General features: G+C 40.2%; 1 protein-coding gene and 1 long non-coding RNA gene across 2 annotated transcripts in view; one reads left to right on the forward strand and one right to left on the reverse strand.

The window, feature by feature from the left end:
• LOC100872150 (uncharacterized) overlaps positions 1 to 18,784 on the forward strand; it is a 161,994-nt gene that overhangs the window by 50,964 nt on the left and 92,246 nt on the right. The window lies entirely within an intron of this gene.
• Positions 11,711 to 15,913, reverse strand: LOC147657738 (uncharacterized). The gene is made up of 2 exons (XR_015291882.1): positions 15,633 to 15,913; positions 11,711 to 12,024 (listed from the first exon to the last, which is right to left on the reverse strand). It is a non-coding gene; the product is annotated as an uncharacterized LOC147657738 (long non-coding RNA).

Here is an 18,784-nt window from a genome sequence, read left to right on the forward strand (position 1 = left end):
CAACGATTCTCATATAACAGGATTGAATCGTGCCGTTCATATTTCTCAATATTCGTATTGAGAAAACATTGAAACTTATATATGTATATAAGTTAAAAAGATCGTAACGTAAGCGAATAAACATTAAGCGAGTGTGTTGAATCTAAAATTCTGAGAAATTTTTAAAAAAACAAATGTAAATGTAAATACGATAAAATAAAACAATAAACGTCAACGTCAATGATGCGCACAAATTTCGCAAAAATTAAATTACTCTCCCGAGAAATTAATCCCTCTATCGCGCTTGTGCGAGCGTTCAAGTCACCAACTGTATAAGACAGTTATGAAACCGTGTGCGATCGAACGCAGCATTAAACTGTTATCGTACACGTGGCGGTAATAAGAACTGTGTCTACCTGTTTGTAGAAACGGCTAATTGACTTTGAACAGTTCCATTATCGTACGACCATAATACGTCCACGTAATTCGAAGCGATATCTCACCAAGAGGAATGTTGCTAATGTCGCTTAAAATTAACGCGTCGTATCAATTGATCTGAAATTGAATATGTTGCATATGCAAACGAGCGTCGTATACACGAATCACTTGCTCTCTAACAGTAATAAAGAATAATAGTTAATAATATATACTGATAATTATATCTATGAGGATGATTTGAAGCAACGTTGACAGTTGTAATCGGAATGATGTAATATCTGTAAATACTGTTGTTAAAAGAAATAAATATAATTACAGTACGAAGGAAAGAGAAAATTGGGGGGGGGGGGAAGGATTTTATTCGATTAAACGCAAGCGTGGTGTTTATAATTTTCACTTTATTCGATCGAAAATACGGTACAGAAATTTTGTCAAAATTGTTGGTATTCCGTTCCAGATCTGTTAAAAAATTACGAAGAGGCACGGGTTTAGAAAGCCGGTCAGGATCAGCTTTTCAGGTCTCTTGGAGAGAGGAGCTGGCCGGACCAAGCTGGGGGTCGAAGGTCAGGGGTCCTTGCATGCCACGACTGCACAATTGCCTCGGGTCCTAGATGGCTGGTGCGGTCTCTCGATCTAAGGGATACCTCTTTGTCGAGTCTCTCTTTGTCAGAGTGGGTCCTGGTCGTGGGTTCTTTAGCCTTAGGGTTCTATCTAGGGCCTGGTGCTCGATATTGCCCCTTAACTGGATCGACAATTCAAAGCAGGACTCGGCTAGGTCATTCGATTCAACCGTGATAACATTTATACGTTGTACTGTCTGCAACTTGAATGTGATTCGTCTGGCATTCTATGCTCCAAGGATTGTTCGACTTGTACTTATTGCCAAGGATAATCTGTTGCATGTCTAATGGTCATTGTTACTATATTTTTTGAGGTTGCCGATGCGATAAACCGTATCCATTCTCTTTTATTATTTTCTTAACTTTTTTCTGATATATATATATATATATACTTTTATACACGTGTATTTAGATAGATATTCGATAACGATGTTATCTTTTTTTGTTATTATATATATATATATATAAAAAGAAGATTCATCGAAGATTATTTCTTATTTATTTTACTTGGTAATTGTGTTCAGAGAGGATTATTCAAAAGTTAATTATTATCACCGAATGAAAAAGTATATACATATTTTCCTTTCTGTATATATGGCACGAGGACGTTCTTTTATTATTGTATCGCTTCGTGTTACGATCAGTGCCATGCGAACCGTCGAATACGCCACGTGTCCCTTTCATTAGAGCTCGTGAATTCGTGACTCATTTCATTTAACCGTGGATCATCTCGATTGGTGCCAGTTGCCTCTTCGTTCAATGGATAATTATTCTCTCGCGTGTCTCGTAATTACGTTCACTTTTTTTTTTTTTTACGGACGTCGTTTAAAAATACGATGTTTTTTCGATTTCCTTTTTTTATCGTGGCGTGTTATTCGATGACGTGAGCGCAACTGTATTGTGATGTCGATTAGGTATTGTAAGAACAATTTCCGTAACGAGACGTTCGATAATTTCTGCAATGGTTAAAAATACACATTCTTTTTTTTTAAGGATTCCTCGTCGGAAGTAATACCGTGGAGAATGAATTCTATTTTTCTCGCAATATCCAAAGTAACTCTTTTCTCTCTCTCTCTCTCAAAATGACAAATATAGAAAATTATATTTCGTATTATTAGACATTACTCGTGGAACGAATTTCCAAAATTGCAGAAACCTTCGTCAAATCCGCAATATCTCGTTCGATTGAATTTATCAAAAAAATCGGGTGTATCATCTCGACTCGTGGAACTAAATTCATGGGAGGCAAAAAGCGGAGAAAGGTTTTTCATAAGCGCGTGTATCCCAACGTGTATCGCTCCTTTGCTCATTCGTTTTTTCCGCATTCGGATCACGAAGCCTGTACGCTAATTGATCGAGTCCAAGCACGGTTCTACCGTTGTATACACGGATGCCCTTAGGCCCTGGACGAGGATAATGAAGATGCGCGAGCACGACGGTTCCTAGAACCTCTACCCTTCCTTTTCCACACTCACCCTCTCCGTTCATCCTCCGAGTTCCCCTCTCTCTCTCTCTCGCAGTCGAAGCCAGCCGAGTTTCTATACCACGCTGCGGGAGAAATTGCATTCCTCGATTCCTCGAAACCCTCTATAAATTCGGCTAATAGACTCGATCATCTTCTCGCCCACGGCCGAATTAGAGGGGCGCGTTTGAAACGGGAGCGACAGACGGGGAACAGACGTCCCCTCCATTTTAAGCAGAAAAATATCTTCTTCTCCCTTGACTTGCCCGATATATCGTTCGGTTTTCCTTTTTTTCTTTTTATTTTTCGAGTAGACGCGGATTAGGTTGTCCACGGTTTTCTTTTTATTCTTGTGAATTATTGGCGGATGGGGATCCTCGATCGAGATGATATAATTCGTGTAATATGGTCGGGAGATTGTTTGGGAGAATTTTATCGAAGCGGATGCTTGGATGGGATATCAGGTATAATTTTGATCGATCGTTCTTCGAATATATTCTCAAATTTCGACGAGCAATCGATGAGCATTCTATAAAAGCAGTTGAGTGAGTTATATGTTTGTTTTGTATTCGAATATTTTTGGCCTATTTCGATTTCGTTTTCTTCTAAAAAATCGAGTCGACTGTGAAAATTTACACAGAAAGAAATCTCATATTTTTTAATCAAGAATTCTGATCTCATTTCTGATTGCATTTTTATCTCCTGTCGTTTAATATCTTCGCTACTATTTCGCGAGGATAGAATGCAACGCCTCTACTTGTATTTGTAAACGATAAAGATAAAGAATCCGCAAGAGGAAAAGTTAAAATTAGGAAGGAAATCGATGAAGACGTGTTATCGTTGTAGAAACACCCTTTTTTTCACTACCGTGTATATTTTATTCAGATTGGCTCGCGCAGGAACCCGGCTGTCAAATAATTTCTGCTTCCCCTCCTCGTCTTCGAGCCTTCTTCTCCTGTTAACAATTTCTTTTTATCGGCTATACCCTTTCTTCTTCGATTCTTCTTCGCATCGTCTTTCTTTTCTTCTTTTAAAATAATTCTCCGCTAGTTATCGCCTTTGATATATCGTACATTATAATTCGTTTTAAAAAATTACCCAATTTCAAATTATCCACGAGTGAAAGATAAACGAACGATCGATTCTCTTGCTTAGATGGATTACTTTGTTGTTGAATCGAACGATCTATTCAGTCGGTTTATCTAACCGATCGATCTCTACAGATATTCCATCAAATCCTCTTGCAATCCTCTCCTAACAGTTTGAAACCGTTAGCAGGTATTGCGTAAGAGGCGGTGTTTGTAAGCGAGTCAATAATTACTATGAAATATTTAATAAGCAAACGTGAACTTTCTCCTCAATGAGAATCCTCCTTATATATTACATTCGAAATTTCCACACTGTGGCACAGATTTCGTATTGCAAATATACTCAGGATTTGCATTAAACAAATATATTGTCGATAAAAAGTGAATGTCATTTATCTTAACCCACGGAGAAAGAGGGCGATCATTTAGCGGAATGGCGAATTCTTTTTCGTTAAAATAAGTCATCATAACGTTTATACGATGGTTTAGGAAGAAAGCTCATTTATCAACGCGATTTTATTCGAGTACGTGTCGAAAAATTTACGGAGGGAAATTCGATCGTTTTAAAATCATCCTATTCGAAGGGTTCAATTAAAAATCACCGTTCTCTGTCTTCAGAGAATTTCGTACAGATATTCGAAATAATGATCGTGAAAAACGTTGTCACGAGACAATTTGCAATGCATTGGAAAGTTCACGTTCTCCGTTCGTAGGAATCCAGATCTCACCGTGTCCCCGCAAATTGGACCAGAGAAAGTGGGATCGGATGTTTCCGTGTGACACGGATCGAAAACTCCATCGTTATCGTTTCCTTTTCACCGTTCCAGTATCTGTGTCGATGTACCCGAGAATCGATATATCCGAGGATCCGTGTTATCGTGTTACATCTCGTTGGATTTTTCGGTCGGTCAGGTAGCCGATCGTCCTCGAAAAGTCGAGATGAAATTGTACCTCGATGACTTTCAGGCGTGTCAAATTATCCTTTAATGCGTTAAAAGCTTACTTTTCGATTCGATGAAAATCAATTTATTACAGACTCGTGGTATATCGGGCTCGAATGTGAATGTTGAAAATTTGTAAATAGAGTTTTCCAAGTGATTAATAGAAAATGATTTTTACATGTAAGTATATATACGTCTTTTTAATAAAAACAATTGTTTTTTAATTACAAACGACACGATTTCAAAGAATCTTTAATACGGCAACATTTGATATTTGTCTTTCGTTAGATTTGCTAAATCCACTTTCAATTATTCGATCCACGACCACGTGACTCTTTTTGTCTATCAATTCACGATTATCAAGTGTAAAACAACAGCAATTATTTTATACAAAAATTATCTGTATACGGATGAATATGATAATCGTGTCATCGAATAATTTATAAGCAATGTGAATAGTCGAGATACAATTCATCCTGCGTTGGAAAAAATCGAGTTGTGTGCCAGTGGTATGTAAAAAATGTTACTTAACCACCATTATCAACCGGTGGAGATACCAGAATCGCGAGTTAATTAAAAAAAAAAAAAAAAAAAGAAGAACCACCACATGCTTCGAATATCGCGAGCAGCCTGTTATCATTTAATTGGAACCATTATCGACGATAATAGTTTAATATAATTTAATAGTTTGGCCATTAGTACAAGTGCGGTACAAGTCCTTCTTATCTCTTTATCGTATCGCTCCACAGGATTTTTCGTAGGATACAATGAAATTCCATCGTGTTGTATCCGTTTCTTTTTTTTGTAGTAATTTCGAGCTCGAAAAATGATATCACTAAGAATATCGTTAGTTGGAAATCTGGAGAAAATATCGGTTGGCAATTCGTTATTCGAAATCTGCAGAGTTGGATCGATATCAACGAGTATTAACCAAACAGTTTTGAAAGAACGATAATTGTTGGTGATTTATCGATGTTTGGAACGAACGTTGTTACAGAAAGGATGACGTTGGTTAAAAAAAATGTGGCCGAGCGAGATTCTGTTATTTCCTGGAGGATTCGGCGAAACTGGACTCGAGAGGTTCTTAAAAGGGAGAAACAAGTTTCGAAACTGGGTCACCCGCATAAAATAAGCAATGCTCCGCTTTTTATTTCCACTATGGACCCCTCGTACCCCATTTTTCCTTTCCCATTTAAATTATTTCTAGAACAATGATCCAAAGTACACGATCAATATCGTCAGGATTAATCATTCTCCATCCAAATCTTACAAATTCAACAAAATCGTACATTTAAAATTCCAATTCTCGTCTCATGCTTCGATCGCAACACTTTGCATTTCCAATTCTTAATTCAAAATTCGAGATCCATCTAAAATCAGAACATCGTTTCGCCAGAAATCCTCGAGAATTTCACCTCGAAGATGAATATCCCAAACATTGAATTCCTAAAATCCCGCGTATCCTTAAAAAAAAAAAAAAAAAAAGAAAGAAATCACCATAGCGATTTCACTCTCCTCCCAGAAGCCGGGGAGGATCTCCAACCGATGTATCCCCCCCATAAATTAACCATAACATCCTCGTTCCTTGACAAAATTATCTCACGTGGTATCAAAGACACGCGGGTATCCTCGTAACCGAGCGTATCGATTACAATTCCTGTTCCACCGCGGCCAAAGAAGCATCCCTCTGCTGCTACCCGCCACTTACTTCGAACGAAGGAAAGAAGGAAGGAAGGAAGGAAGGAAAGAATTTCGACTCGTCTTCCTGAACCGTGGCTTGGGAACACGGACAAGCCGGTTGGTTCCATGGTGGGCCCACGAGGAAGGGCGGAACGAGTTTCTGGGACCGGGTTACCCAGATAGGATTCGAGTTGCAGCTGGTTGCCCGCTTTATTCCGCTCGCATACGGTGGCCGCCTACGAGCACGCAAATGAAGATATTCGCCTCGTGTTTACAGACGCTGGCCGCGGGGTCAACGTCTCGTAAGTGTGTCGCCGGCTGCTGGACGCCGAGCCAGCTGAAAAACGGACAGCTTATCCTATCCCGACCTTGGGACCGTGCTGCAAGGTTCGACAACCGTGTGTCCAAACCGTGTGTCGATGTCGGTCGGTGAAACTTACTCTTCTTGCGTGTATATGTTTTTCTTTCCACAGAATTATTATTTTAAAGTGAAATTAGAGTAAATTAGAGATTTGTTATTCGTTTTTTCATCTCGTGTTTCCACGCGTAGATTTTAGTAATTTCTTTTTTCTGAGCGAAAGAGAGAGAGAGAGAGAGAGAGATAGGTTATTCTTTTTCTTTTTTCTGGTCGTTGAAATTGGATGTTGAATTAATCTAAGAAACAAAAGGTAAAGTGCTCTATAACGTTTTTAAAAATGACGTCAAAGCGGTTGTTAATTCCTTTTCAAGTTCTTTTAGATAAGCGTAAATTGAATAATTTAGCTTTTAAAAACTAATTTAACGCTTGGATGAACACGTTTGAAATAAATTCTCATTCTCATAATATGTCTATGACAATTCCGACCAGCTCTATTCTACTTTTCGTTTTAATCGAAATTCTTTCTCCTGTTAACAGAGAGAACTGGAAATCTTTTTAATCCTATAATTAGAATCCCGAGAAAAGAAACGTTTTCCATACAATTTCTCTCCAATCTTTCTTCCCCCCTTACCGTTCTTATTACTCGATCGACGCCAATTAAACGGCAACAAAAAACGGCAATTTCGATCAAAGAATACCAGATCGAGTAAACGGCACGAATAATCTACTTTCTTCGTCGTACATTTTCCGCCGATATCGTTTCTTCTCCCTTATATCCCGTGACTTTCTTCTTCTTCACCGTACAAGTTTCAAAAGTTGCCATGTTCGATTTAATTCATCCTCCTGATCGATCGATATTTTCGATACAGGTCGGGAGGAGGAGGAAGGATGCTCGAGCGCTATCGAAGATAAGGGATCGGGCGAAATTTATTCCCCCTTTGTGCGGTGGGGGCGTGGTTAGAACAATGAACAAAGAGCGCGGTGATCGTCATAAAAGTGGCCGGACTTGTGACAAGCGAACTCGATCGTAAAACATTTACGTGCACGTTACGTTGTAGGTAGGAAATGGTCTATTGAATCGTTCACGCACCTCTTTTCTATGCAGATGCTCCTTCGTTTCGAAATCTTTCTCTCTCTTCCTGAACAGAGTTCAGGAAATGAAACGGAAGGTGTTTGTTTTATCGTGAATATTCGACACAGTCGTTGTATAACGATAATTTTTTATTCGTTTGGATTCGTCGAGTCGTTTTTTGACGCGAAGATTGGATCGTTGGAAATGTTAAGAGGTATTAAGAATGTTATTGGTCTATTGGAATGGGTTTCGTTTGGAGAGTTTACTTTACGAAGAAAGTAGGAAAATTTGAAGACTCGATAAAATTTGAGAGAAAAGGAGTTGTCGCGAAAATTGTTTCCTTCCTTCTCTGGTCGCATCGGTTACAGGGAGAGGCAGTTTTCCTTATGCAAAGATATAGCGCCTCGAGTGCAGAATGGAACATTTGTTGGGAAAATATCGCCTTTCGATATTCTAACTCTCGTAGAGCAAGCGGCGTAGCGGGATTCGGTGGCCTTTGAGAAGCCGCTGGGAAGCGTAGCGGTTGTACAAGTTGTCTAGGAGACGATGTTGAGAGAGAGAGAGAGAGAGAGAGAGAGGGACTCGCGGGCATAAATCGCCTAGAAAAGATAAAACGTCGTAGATGGAACGCACGTGTGTACGTGAACGTGACCCTCGCTGGCCGAGTGATTTGTGAAACAAACTGCTACCAGCCGTGCCTCTCTCTTTACGTTTCGGCCACCGCTTGCATCACTCGGAAGGAAACGCGTTCGTCCAGAAGAGCATCGAACAATTTGAGATATTGAGAAATCTGGAGGATTAAAAAACTTTAAAAACTTGAGGGATTAAATCGAATTCTATTCGTAAGACGAGAGACGAATAAATTCATTTCTTTACTTTTCGAAAAAATAGTTTTAGTTCCAAATCCATTGCACGATATTTTACTGTCTCTCGTGCAAATCGTCCATCGATCGTCAATAAGATTTCGCAATAGGAAATCGCGTTTACTCCAATTAATCTTCGTAAGTGACAATAGTTGGCATTCGTAGCGACGAAAGGATTTCTAGCGACGAGTTGAAACCAATCGTTTCCTCGAGGATTAAAACCTTGGACTCGTGAGGATGACTTTGTTGCATGCGTTTCAATAACGCGTTTTGTCCTTCGTCACTTCTTTCACGACGCTTTTATCACGAAAAAAACGTTGTTTCTCCGTAAAATAATTATCTCGATCGGTGTATTTGATCGGTGGGGGATAATCGATCATTAAATTATTGCGATTTAATGGCACGCTTGAGGACGTTTAATATCGCGTTATCCTTGCTATAAATTGCTAGTATTCAGCTTGCTGCAAGTGACGGGTGCAATTTGCTTAATCGCGTGCTCTCACTTTGTTCGAGCAACACTCGAACCGAGTAATGGAAATTGCGGTTATTAATTAACATCGCCGCTTATGCCATTACTAATTCGATTAAACATATTCGCGTCTCTGTATCATTACACCGTGTACGAAACTAAAAATTTGCGTAATTTATTCGCCGTTTACCGTGCGATATTACGATTATTATCCAACGACGATTAAAATATCTTGTCTTTTTTCTCCCCCCTTTTTTATCCGAAGATGTAATAACAGGCAAATCGACCGAGGTCTTTAAATTAAACGTATTTCATTCATCGTGATCGTACGAATGAAGTTAAAATTATTCGAACACACGCAATAATACGAAGATATAAAAATTCAAGGATCTCTTTAATCGATCGAACAACATCCGGGCCAACCAATAAATCGTATTGCAAAATTTGTGAATCGCGAATTTTCTCAAGGTTACGAAGGAAAATTAAAAAAAAAAAAAAAAAAAAATGAACAGTTCGTAAAAATTACAATATCCATATAATGATAATCTAATTCACCATAGAGATCTAGGGTGAAAAAATTGTTCGATCGGGCAATAATGGAACACCGTGAAACACGTGCGAACATTCGTTCCTATCGAATCGGGAATTTTATCGCGATATTTCCATGAAAAGTTTCATTTCTCGCGGAACAAAACGAATCGTAAATCGTAGATGCGTTTTACGCAACTATTATACTGCGTTATGACCCCGGTTATCCTTTTTTCACGAGGTATTAAGAGCTTATTCAATTCGAATGTATTTTTCATACGAGAAGGATATTGGTTAAGTAACGAAACTTGTATCTGCCATTCAATATTGTCCGGTATATACGCGATCCGAAGGGGCACTAAAAGTCATGAGAAAGGAACAATCGAATGCATAGGCTCGTGTACACGTGCAGATATGATTGAATTGTTTATGAGCTGGAGAAGAATGAGCTTGGCGTAGCCAGGCATGCAAGAATTTAACGTGGAAGTAGTAGTTAAATATTCGAGTCGGTGATCGAAGCAATGTTAGAAATGGATGGGTATACGATCTTACGAAGTAATAATTTTTGCCAACTTTATACACTTTTTATGGAACGATCAACCTGTCTTGCAGCAACAGGTGTTTTCCTTTAACTTTTTTCCCTCTGTTCTCTTCTTTATATATATATATTTTTTTTCTTTTTCTACTTTGATCGAATTATATTTTTCCATACGTAAGCTTTCTCAACAACTGTTCAATATGAAAAATGAAATTCTGAGATTTTCTGTAATTTTCTATCCCTTCCTCCTCCAAGCTTCGAAATAATGCAGGACCGTTTCGTATTTCAATGGCGCATAAATACATTATTCGAGCGCATGAATGCCCCATCAACAACACCTTTACCTTGCATCCCCCTATCCCCTATAGCGTGCCTATATCGCACACCGTCAATATAATAAGTATAAATACTTTTATAACCATAATATCTCAGCCTCTGCCTGAGAGATTTCGTTCTGTAAGATATGGCGATTGTGCGCCGGTTATACACGCGTAAACCTATAAGCCACGAGGAAGGGGCGTATTACAATACACATCCCTGCAGGCAGGTTTGACGTCTCCGCGAAATATACTATGAGACCAGCCCTTTCTTATGATGTTATCGTTAACGTGCATTGCATTATCGTTACACAGAGACCTTACTACTTCTTTATTTTCTCTGAAAGAATTACTTATGTAGTTCAAGAATCCAACATTTAAAAAAGAAAAAAAAAAAAATTATTTTAACATAATCATACCATGCGTAGTCATATCTTTAAATTTATACTATATAATTCATTCTCAACATTCACTTTCTCCATTTTGATATCAAAAATTTTCTTCGATTCTTCTATACGAGAAATATCCGTTCGTCAAAATCTCTGTTAAAAGAAACATAACATCTCAAAACACAACTGTTGTTGATTATCGTTCTCCAATAAATAACCGGGCCGTGTTAAAGTCTGTAATTTCCATATATTATGATCGACGACGAACGAATTTGTCCGAAGGCGCACGACTCGGTTCGATGTTTACCTTTCGACCGAACCGACGAAACACACGCTCGTACTCGAGCTCGGTCGTTCCTCAAATTGCGTCGTCACCGTCGAATTAACATACGAAATCCGCTCCATCCCAGAATCGTATATCTCGTTTTAATGGCGGCCAGTCGCATTACTACGCGAGCAGAAACGTTCCCGTGTACATCGCACACTGGTTGTCTCTCTCCCTCTCTCTCTCCTCCTCTTCGTAGCTTGGGCATTGTACACAACGAAACTCGATACCCTCGACTCGTTTCGAGACCGATCAAACAACTCGGATCGGCCGCGAACAGAGAAGTGGAAAAATCGGATTACAACGATCTCGAACATTGGCCAAGTATCGAGGAAACGACCCCCTGAGAAGTGCACATCTACGTTTTACACAAAGTGTCACGGTGATCGACTGCGTCTCGCATAAGCAACAGAGACGGTTTTTCCCTTCTTCTCCTATGCGTTGTGATAAACGGAATGGAGAGAAAGAGAGAATGCGTAAGAACAGGACCTCACTTGTGCGTTCGTTTTCTGATTTTGTGCGTGTTTTAGATTTTGCGTGTGCATTGATTACTCGTGATTTTTCAAGTGTATTGGAATTATCGTTTCGATATTAAAATATTTCGTATTAAAATAGAGGGGACAATTAAATTTTGCTCACTGCGTTCGCGACTACTTTCTCGAGACTTTATTTTTATTTCATAAATAAAGAACAATGATCTCTTACGCAACGAGCAGGTGAACAACACACATGAAAGTAGAAAAATCGGTGTAACAAGACTTTCCAACTTGCTAACTAACAACAGGGAAAATATTTTCTGTTCCAGGTAAGAGCGACCATGGTATTTCCTCATTGCATGGATTTCCCTCTGATGCGACAGTAATCGAGTGCGCATTATCAGGCTCGAGGAGCGTACGCCGACATTCCAGGTGAAAACATTTCCAATCGTTTACCAATCCTCCCGTTTCTTCGGTTAACCTGCAAAGAAAAAGAAGAAAAATTCCAAAACCATTCGCATAAATTCTCCAAGATTCGAGTCGAATAGAGGGCGACACGGATCGTTTCCACGACGATGCACAGGCGTAGCATCGATTATTCGTAGCGTGCATCCGTTAATTGCGCTCTGATCCTGTCGATCCGACACGGATCCACCGCACTCGGTTTATTATCGCTCGCATAGATCCGAAGGCGGACTGCAATCTCGGTGGGCCAAGAATGCAGTTACGTCGATTTTGCAACACTCGACTCGACCTTGTTCGTTGTAACGACACGCTGATTGCGTGATTTCGACACGTGGACAATTGTCGCCATGAAACTTATGGGGCTACCGTTGCGACACTGCGAGAAGGAAGCCCTTGATTATGACGAGGAGACGTTTATGGACGTACCTCGAACCTTGTAAGTACGTGCAATGGGGATTGGACGTGCGTTGATTGCGACAAGTATTTTTCCGGTGTAAATTGGGAATGTTGTAAAATTGAACGCGGATAAGTTTCGAAGTGAATCCGTAAAATTTGGCCTATTATTGTATATACGTATTGGATTAAATAGGGGGAATTAGGAATGTAAAATTCGATGTAGACATGTTTTTTGGGTAGGTGTAGAATTGAAATTCTTGTAAAGTTTGACGCGTGGACACGTTCGTGGACCGACGTGGGTACAGGTGTTAATTGGTAGTTATTGCAAAATTCTGCTCGATGTAGATAGTTTTTAATCGATATAAGACATGGTTTAGGACAGTTTAGAGATCGTTGGAAGAGATTGTGCGGAGGCACGACACGGGTGATTTGTAGAATCTGATATCGAAGATCGTTAACTCTATCCACGGATTTCTAGAGAATCCGTAAATAATTCGAGATTCGTGGGATTCGAGAGATATCCAATCGGATTCGTCAAACACCCGCCTTAAACGTGTAAAAAATACGTAGCTCGCTACAACAAATTTCTAACAATCTTTCGAAACTTGGCGAAAGAAATATAATTTCGTGCCCTTCTTCGTTAAACGTTCCGCGAAAAGAATCCGCGGAAAGACGCGTTGTCTAAAAAAGAAAGTGTATATATCGATATCGAAACGGTGAATATAATCGTGTTAATGTTGAACCGATTTCGGTAATATCGGTGGCGATAATTGTGTCGTTTCCAAACTGGTCGCATGCCTACACGTATGGAATACGTTCCTCTCGAACGAGGCCAGGATTTACTCTCTTACGATCGTAAGAATTCTCCAAGACCGTATAAAGTCCGGGTACGGGACTGTGGGGTAGCATCGAGCAATGACGACATTCTCGTCATTTTTTCCTTCGTCCGAAAATGGATCTCGTACACACCCATCGCACGGCTCCTCGCGCATGGCGCGAATCGTTAGCGATAATCCTCGAAGGCCGTGCTTCGATTGAGTTTTGAAACGACTTAGAAATCGCCAATCCTGATTATAAATTGGAATCGTTTTCCTTGGATCTATTTCTTTTTCTTTTTTTCTCCTTCTCCCTTCTACGTAACTTGGAACCGATTTTCCATCGGATTTTCCTTCGGATCGGAGGGTTCAGTTAGGATGGACGCGAAATCGATAGATCGATCGATCGAAATTTTCGGTATTTTATATTCTTGACGACGATCGTAGTCGAGGCCTCGATTTATCGCTTTTTGGCAGAATTGATTTTCGTTTCCATCAATGTCTCTTCGTTCGAAGACATTGGCGTGCGGTTTCGATGGTGCAAATGGTCGGTTGGTATACCGAGTCGTAATAGCGTATAGTATACGACGCTGCGACGTGATAAGCAGAACCTTTATACATTTTAATGACGAAGTCATAAATTGCACCTTCGAGAGGCGTGCGTTGGGCTTTTTTCGAGCCTTATAGAGCCATCCGCAAGGTCGACTTTCTTTGTTGCGACCGGTGCGTCCGTTATTGGCGTTCGTATTAGCACATGAATAAGTCGATGCCCGCTCGGTACGTGTTAAAAACAATGGTAAAAGTTATCGTATTATATTTATTATTAACTTTAAAAATACAAGAATTTTAATTTTTATTTCCTCGGATCGTACGAACAATTTGAACATTTTTCTTCCTTTTCTTCATTTCCTCGTGGTCGTTAAACGAGATAATACGAACGGATTTTAATATAATAATAAGCTTTTTTTTTTTTTTTTTTTTTAATACGTAACGGATAACTTTCACTTCGTCCACTCGTACCGTTTCCATTATCGTTTCCATTGCGACATTTTCTGGAAAAATCGCGATACCCTCCACACGTTTGTGAAAGACAATAGACATATTCGTATTCCTCGTAAGAAGAATCGTCACACGAGTTACACACGAACGGCCGTGTAATAAACAACGACATATTTGATCGAGAAATCTTCCAAGTTTTCTTTCCTTTCTTTTTTTTTTCTTTTTAAATATTTTCAATATCTTCTTACATTGAACTTCGATCTTTCTCAATATATCCGTCTCGATTCCCAATTTTCACAAATTCCAAGACAAATTTCGAACCGTGTAATAATTCGTCGATTCGAGAAAGAGAAGAATCTCGCGTTTTCCGAGCTAAATCGCGTGGAATCACCCCAGATGCTTCTTCTTCCCGTTAAATCGTTCCCCCAACGAATTTAGACGATACATTCTAATATAGCGACGAGTTTTGTAATCGCAGAACGTGACGCGGATTCCGTAAATCACCGAGACTCTCGAGAGGATTCTAGGGCATCGATGCTCCTTCACTCGCGTGTAACGTTACATCACTAATTTTTGTGCTCTTGTCTGCAGAAGGAGAGAGAGAAAGGCACGCGTGGGTGTAGAAAGGGGGGGGGCCAGCCGTTGGTCGAAACGTTAATGGAAAAGTTGATGTACGCGCGAGAAGCAACTTGTTTATTAAAGTTTCACGCCTACCTTCCGTGTCCTCGATGGACGAAGATGAAATGTGGTTAACGGCGAGGATCGTGTTGTTGGGTCAGAAGATCGTTTTTCACAGAGGAGATCGATTACGAGCGCGCACAGGGTGACGATTAATCGTGGATACTTCCTTCTCGCGAAAGCAGTTGAATATTAGGCGAAATTGTTTACGATTTCTGCGAATCAATGAGGGATAAAAATTTGGTTTTTCTCAGTTTCTCGAATGCCAGTTGGTGAATGATTGCGAAAGGAATGGAATATTGTTCGAATTCGTGAAGTAAACCTTGTGAAGTATTACTGTGAATATTTATGGGAATATTTATGGGTGGGAAAGATGACGAGAAACGAGAGGAGCTTGTTATTTAACGACTGACCATCGAACAACGTTATATTTTATTTCTAATTTTTAGAAAAAGTTTTATTTCGTCAATGTGCTCTGTAAAGTACGCTATAAAGAGAGATTGATATCAAATAATAATATTATCGATCGAGAAGATATGCAGATACCGATCGACCACAGAGTCACAATGCACGAAGATACGTACATAAATAAAATATTCCGTTGTCATAAAATCGATATTTACGTAACCAATAACTATAAAACGTTAAAATCATAAAACGAGCAAGAAACGACCATCGTCCAATAACGATACGATTCACCTCGAGCATAAAATATCCTCGCAACGTCTCTACTTACACCTCTACTCTGCCGTAATCGCAACGGTATATTTCCTCCGCATCTCGTTCATTCTTCGAACTGACACCATCAATTTAATGGGCCACCAAAACTCAATTATCGAGCCGATCCATCACTCTTTCCACGGAAATTGGAAATCTCACACGATCCTCGCTGCACGCAACGAGCCGTGGAATTCGCAATCGACTCGACGACGACACACCCTGTACACGCATTTATCCTCGATTGCGTTATGCAAGGGGATCCACACGCTGCTTTACGAGAAACGTTACTCACTCTTATTAACTATTCTCCAACGATAACACGAGCTACGATATACGATCTCTCTCCTTCTCGCCAAGAGGCAGATCTTGACGCAATCGTATTGCGGATCATTGATTACGCTCTCTCGTGAAAAGCGTGTATATCTATATGTATATACCTTCACGCGGTGTAAGATATAACGTGTGCCGTGTAACGTTCGATAATGACCTGTCGAAGAGAATTCTAAAATCGTGCGGTGAGGAGCAGCGTTCGTTTCTTCTTAAAACGGTCACGAAGGACCATAAATTTCGATTGGAGTAGGTATTCGACTTTTTTTTTTTTTTTTTTTTTTTTTTTTAGTCGATGTGGATCGGCCACGATTAAGTTTTTTACTGGATATAAACTGGTCGGATCGAAGAGATGAAAATTGGGAAGAGATCTTTCTATTCTAATTTTACTTTTTGTAATTGATGGAAATTTATCCACAGGCTCGATAAGGATATCGATGTCGGTTTGTAGCAACGGATGTGTAATATCCACCGTTTGGCATCGCGTTATGCACGGAAACGTGTTAATCGTTGCTCGAATACGATCGTGTTCCGTAAAAGGTGATCGATCCAAGAAATTGCACCGCCGGGATGTTTTACTGCTACGGAACAGCGGTAAATCTCGGCTAACAACACAGGCGAGAAGTATAACGAGAGGGGCATAGGTCGCCTCATTGACGATCTCGTTTTCGAAATGGAAAATACGAACGTTCAACTTTTCTCGATCGTTACTCCCTTTAATTCGATCGAATTTCGAAACGATTTCTCAAATCATTCCGAACACTTGTCCACGCGTCCCTCCGCGTTTGTTTCGTTGGAATTTTTGATTCCTTCGAATCCTTATTTTGCTCGAGTTTGAATCATATCATAATCACGTGTATCCACGTGCCGTCCGCCACGTGCAATTTAAACATCGACGATTAAAGGTAACGAAGAACGAGTTTTACGAAAGAATCGTTAAGCGAGTGAAATTGTCGCGTATGTAGTTAGGAAAGGGCGAATTTTAATGATCGAGCCGAGCGTATATCGGGAGTATAAAACGAGGCGAGTCGACGGCACGCAGCCACTTTGCAGGCCGTGACACGAAAGTTGATTCGCCGTTCGTACGTGTCTTTATACGCGATTAAACTTTTTACGAGGCGATCGTGTCGGTTATACGCGGATCGTAATTCACGTCGATTCGCCAGCCTCGAAATGTACTCGTCATCCTTAACTCGCTCGGTCGAGCCGAGTTCTCTTTATGACCCGCGTCGAAGTCATCGCGACTCGATTAATTGATTAAAGAAAGAGAATATCCTTCTATCTTCGTTCTACCGCGAAAGAAAATTCGACGAAGCGGAATCGAAATATATTTCTCCTCGTCGCGAAATATATATTTGCATAGAGGGAAACTCTACTTCTGCTTCGTACTTTTTAGGATAACAGAGAAACAAAAGTTCAGAAATAGAGATATTTCGCGGGGGATGGAAGGAGGATGAGAAAGGAAAAAAAAAAAATTCCTTCTCCTCTCCCTTCGTTTAATTATCGCGAGCCTGTAAATAACGCGAAGGATCGTCTTGCATCGTTACATTCTCGTGATGGTTGTTAACGAGGAAGGGGGAGGGAGAAAAAAATTTCTCTTGTTATCTCGATGGGAGGGCCGATATAAATGAATGGGTGCGTTAGTTCGGGCCTCGGCACAATAAGCTGACAAGCGGCTTCTCAAAGACGACCCGGTCATTTAATCCATACTTTAATAATAAAGGATCTTCTGTGTGTCTCCCTTCCCTTCCCTCCCCCTCGGATCTTGCCGGATATTCTTCCATTCCTCGTCACGATCGGCCGACCCTTCGACAATTAGAGGTCTCCACGATCGATCGTGAACCCCTTCGTGTCCGAGATAAGTTCAAGGCCTCGTTCCTTTATCTCTGTTCAAAGGAAATTCCGTGGTGTAAATCACTGGATGGTGAATTTTATGAATCGTTCCGGATTGTAAAATTAATCTGTTAAATTACACGATATATAGTTACGCGACACGTTTCTGCGTCATTCTTGGTTTTGATCGAAAGGATCGCTCCCACGGAAAAAGCAGTTTACATTGGGGATTATACAAAGTAAACTCGTCGGTGAGTCAAAGTCAAAGCGAGGAAAGAAGCGGGGCAAGCGACACGGTTAATGGTGTCGCGGAGGAGAGGCTGTCTTTTCCACCGCGCAATCAGTTGGCGCGAGGCCAGCCACGTTACGACTCATTTCGCGCGCATAACGCGGAGAATTTAACCGGGATAACCGGTAGATTCGTATCTACTCGCTGTCGTCAGCCGAGGAATGTCTACTCCCTCGCGAGCGTTTATCAAACTGATTTATCTCTCCCGAGTGTTCATAACTTTAAATTAATTCATTTCTCGGCGATCGTTCGTTGAAAGGACACTTTGAAAATTCTGTCTCTTGTCAAAATTCGTCTGTGATTATCTAAGTATCGACGAGGTTTCTTAATACTTCTTTTACGAGTGATTTCTTCCGCATAAGATGTCTCTTTCTCTGGAAACGATATTTTGTTTTTATCGTCAATTTTTTTCTTCAATAAACAGCGTCGAAGCAACTCGGGTTGCTTTGAATTCTCGAGCACACGCCGAAAGGGTTAAAAGATAAAAGTTCACTTTACAAAATTCACTTTCTCGAATCTGGATTAAAGTTTCGAAATTAATTTTCAAAACTCATTCTGATTCCCTGGTTTTATTTTATTCTTCACAAACTAGCTCTCGAAATCGTCGTTAATCCCGATCGAATCACACGATTTCGAAGCCAAGATGGATCAATTGTGATTCATCCTCTGATTCGCGACACGACGCTTTCATGTTCAAGCGCGAGTTTTCATTCGATCGA

Source organism: Apis florea, unplaced genomic scaffold (genome assembly GCF_048593485.1).
Source record: "Apis florea isolate Af1SG1 unplaced genomic scaffold, ASM4859348v1 contig_2897_pilon, whole genome shotgun sequence".
NCBI classification, from domain to species: Eukaryota; Metazoa; Arthropoda; class Insecta; order Hymenoptera; family Apidae; genus Apis; species Apis florea.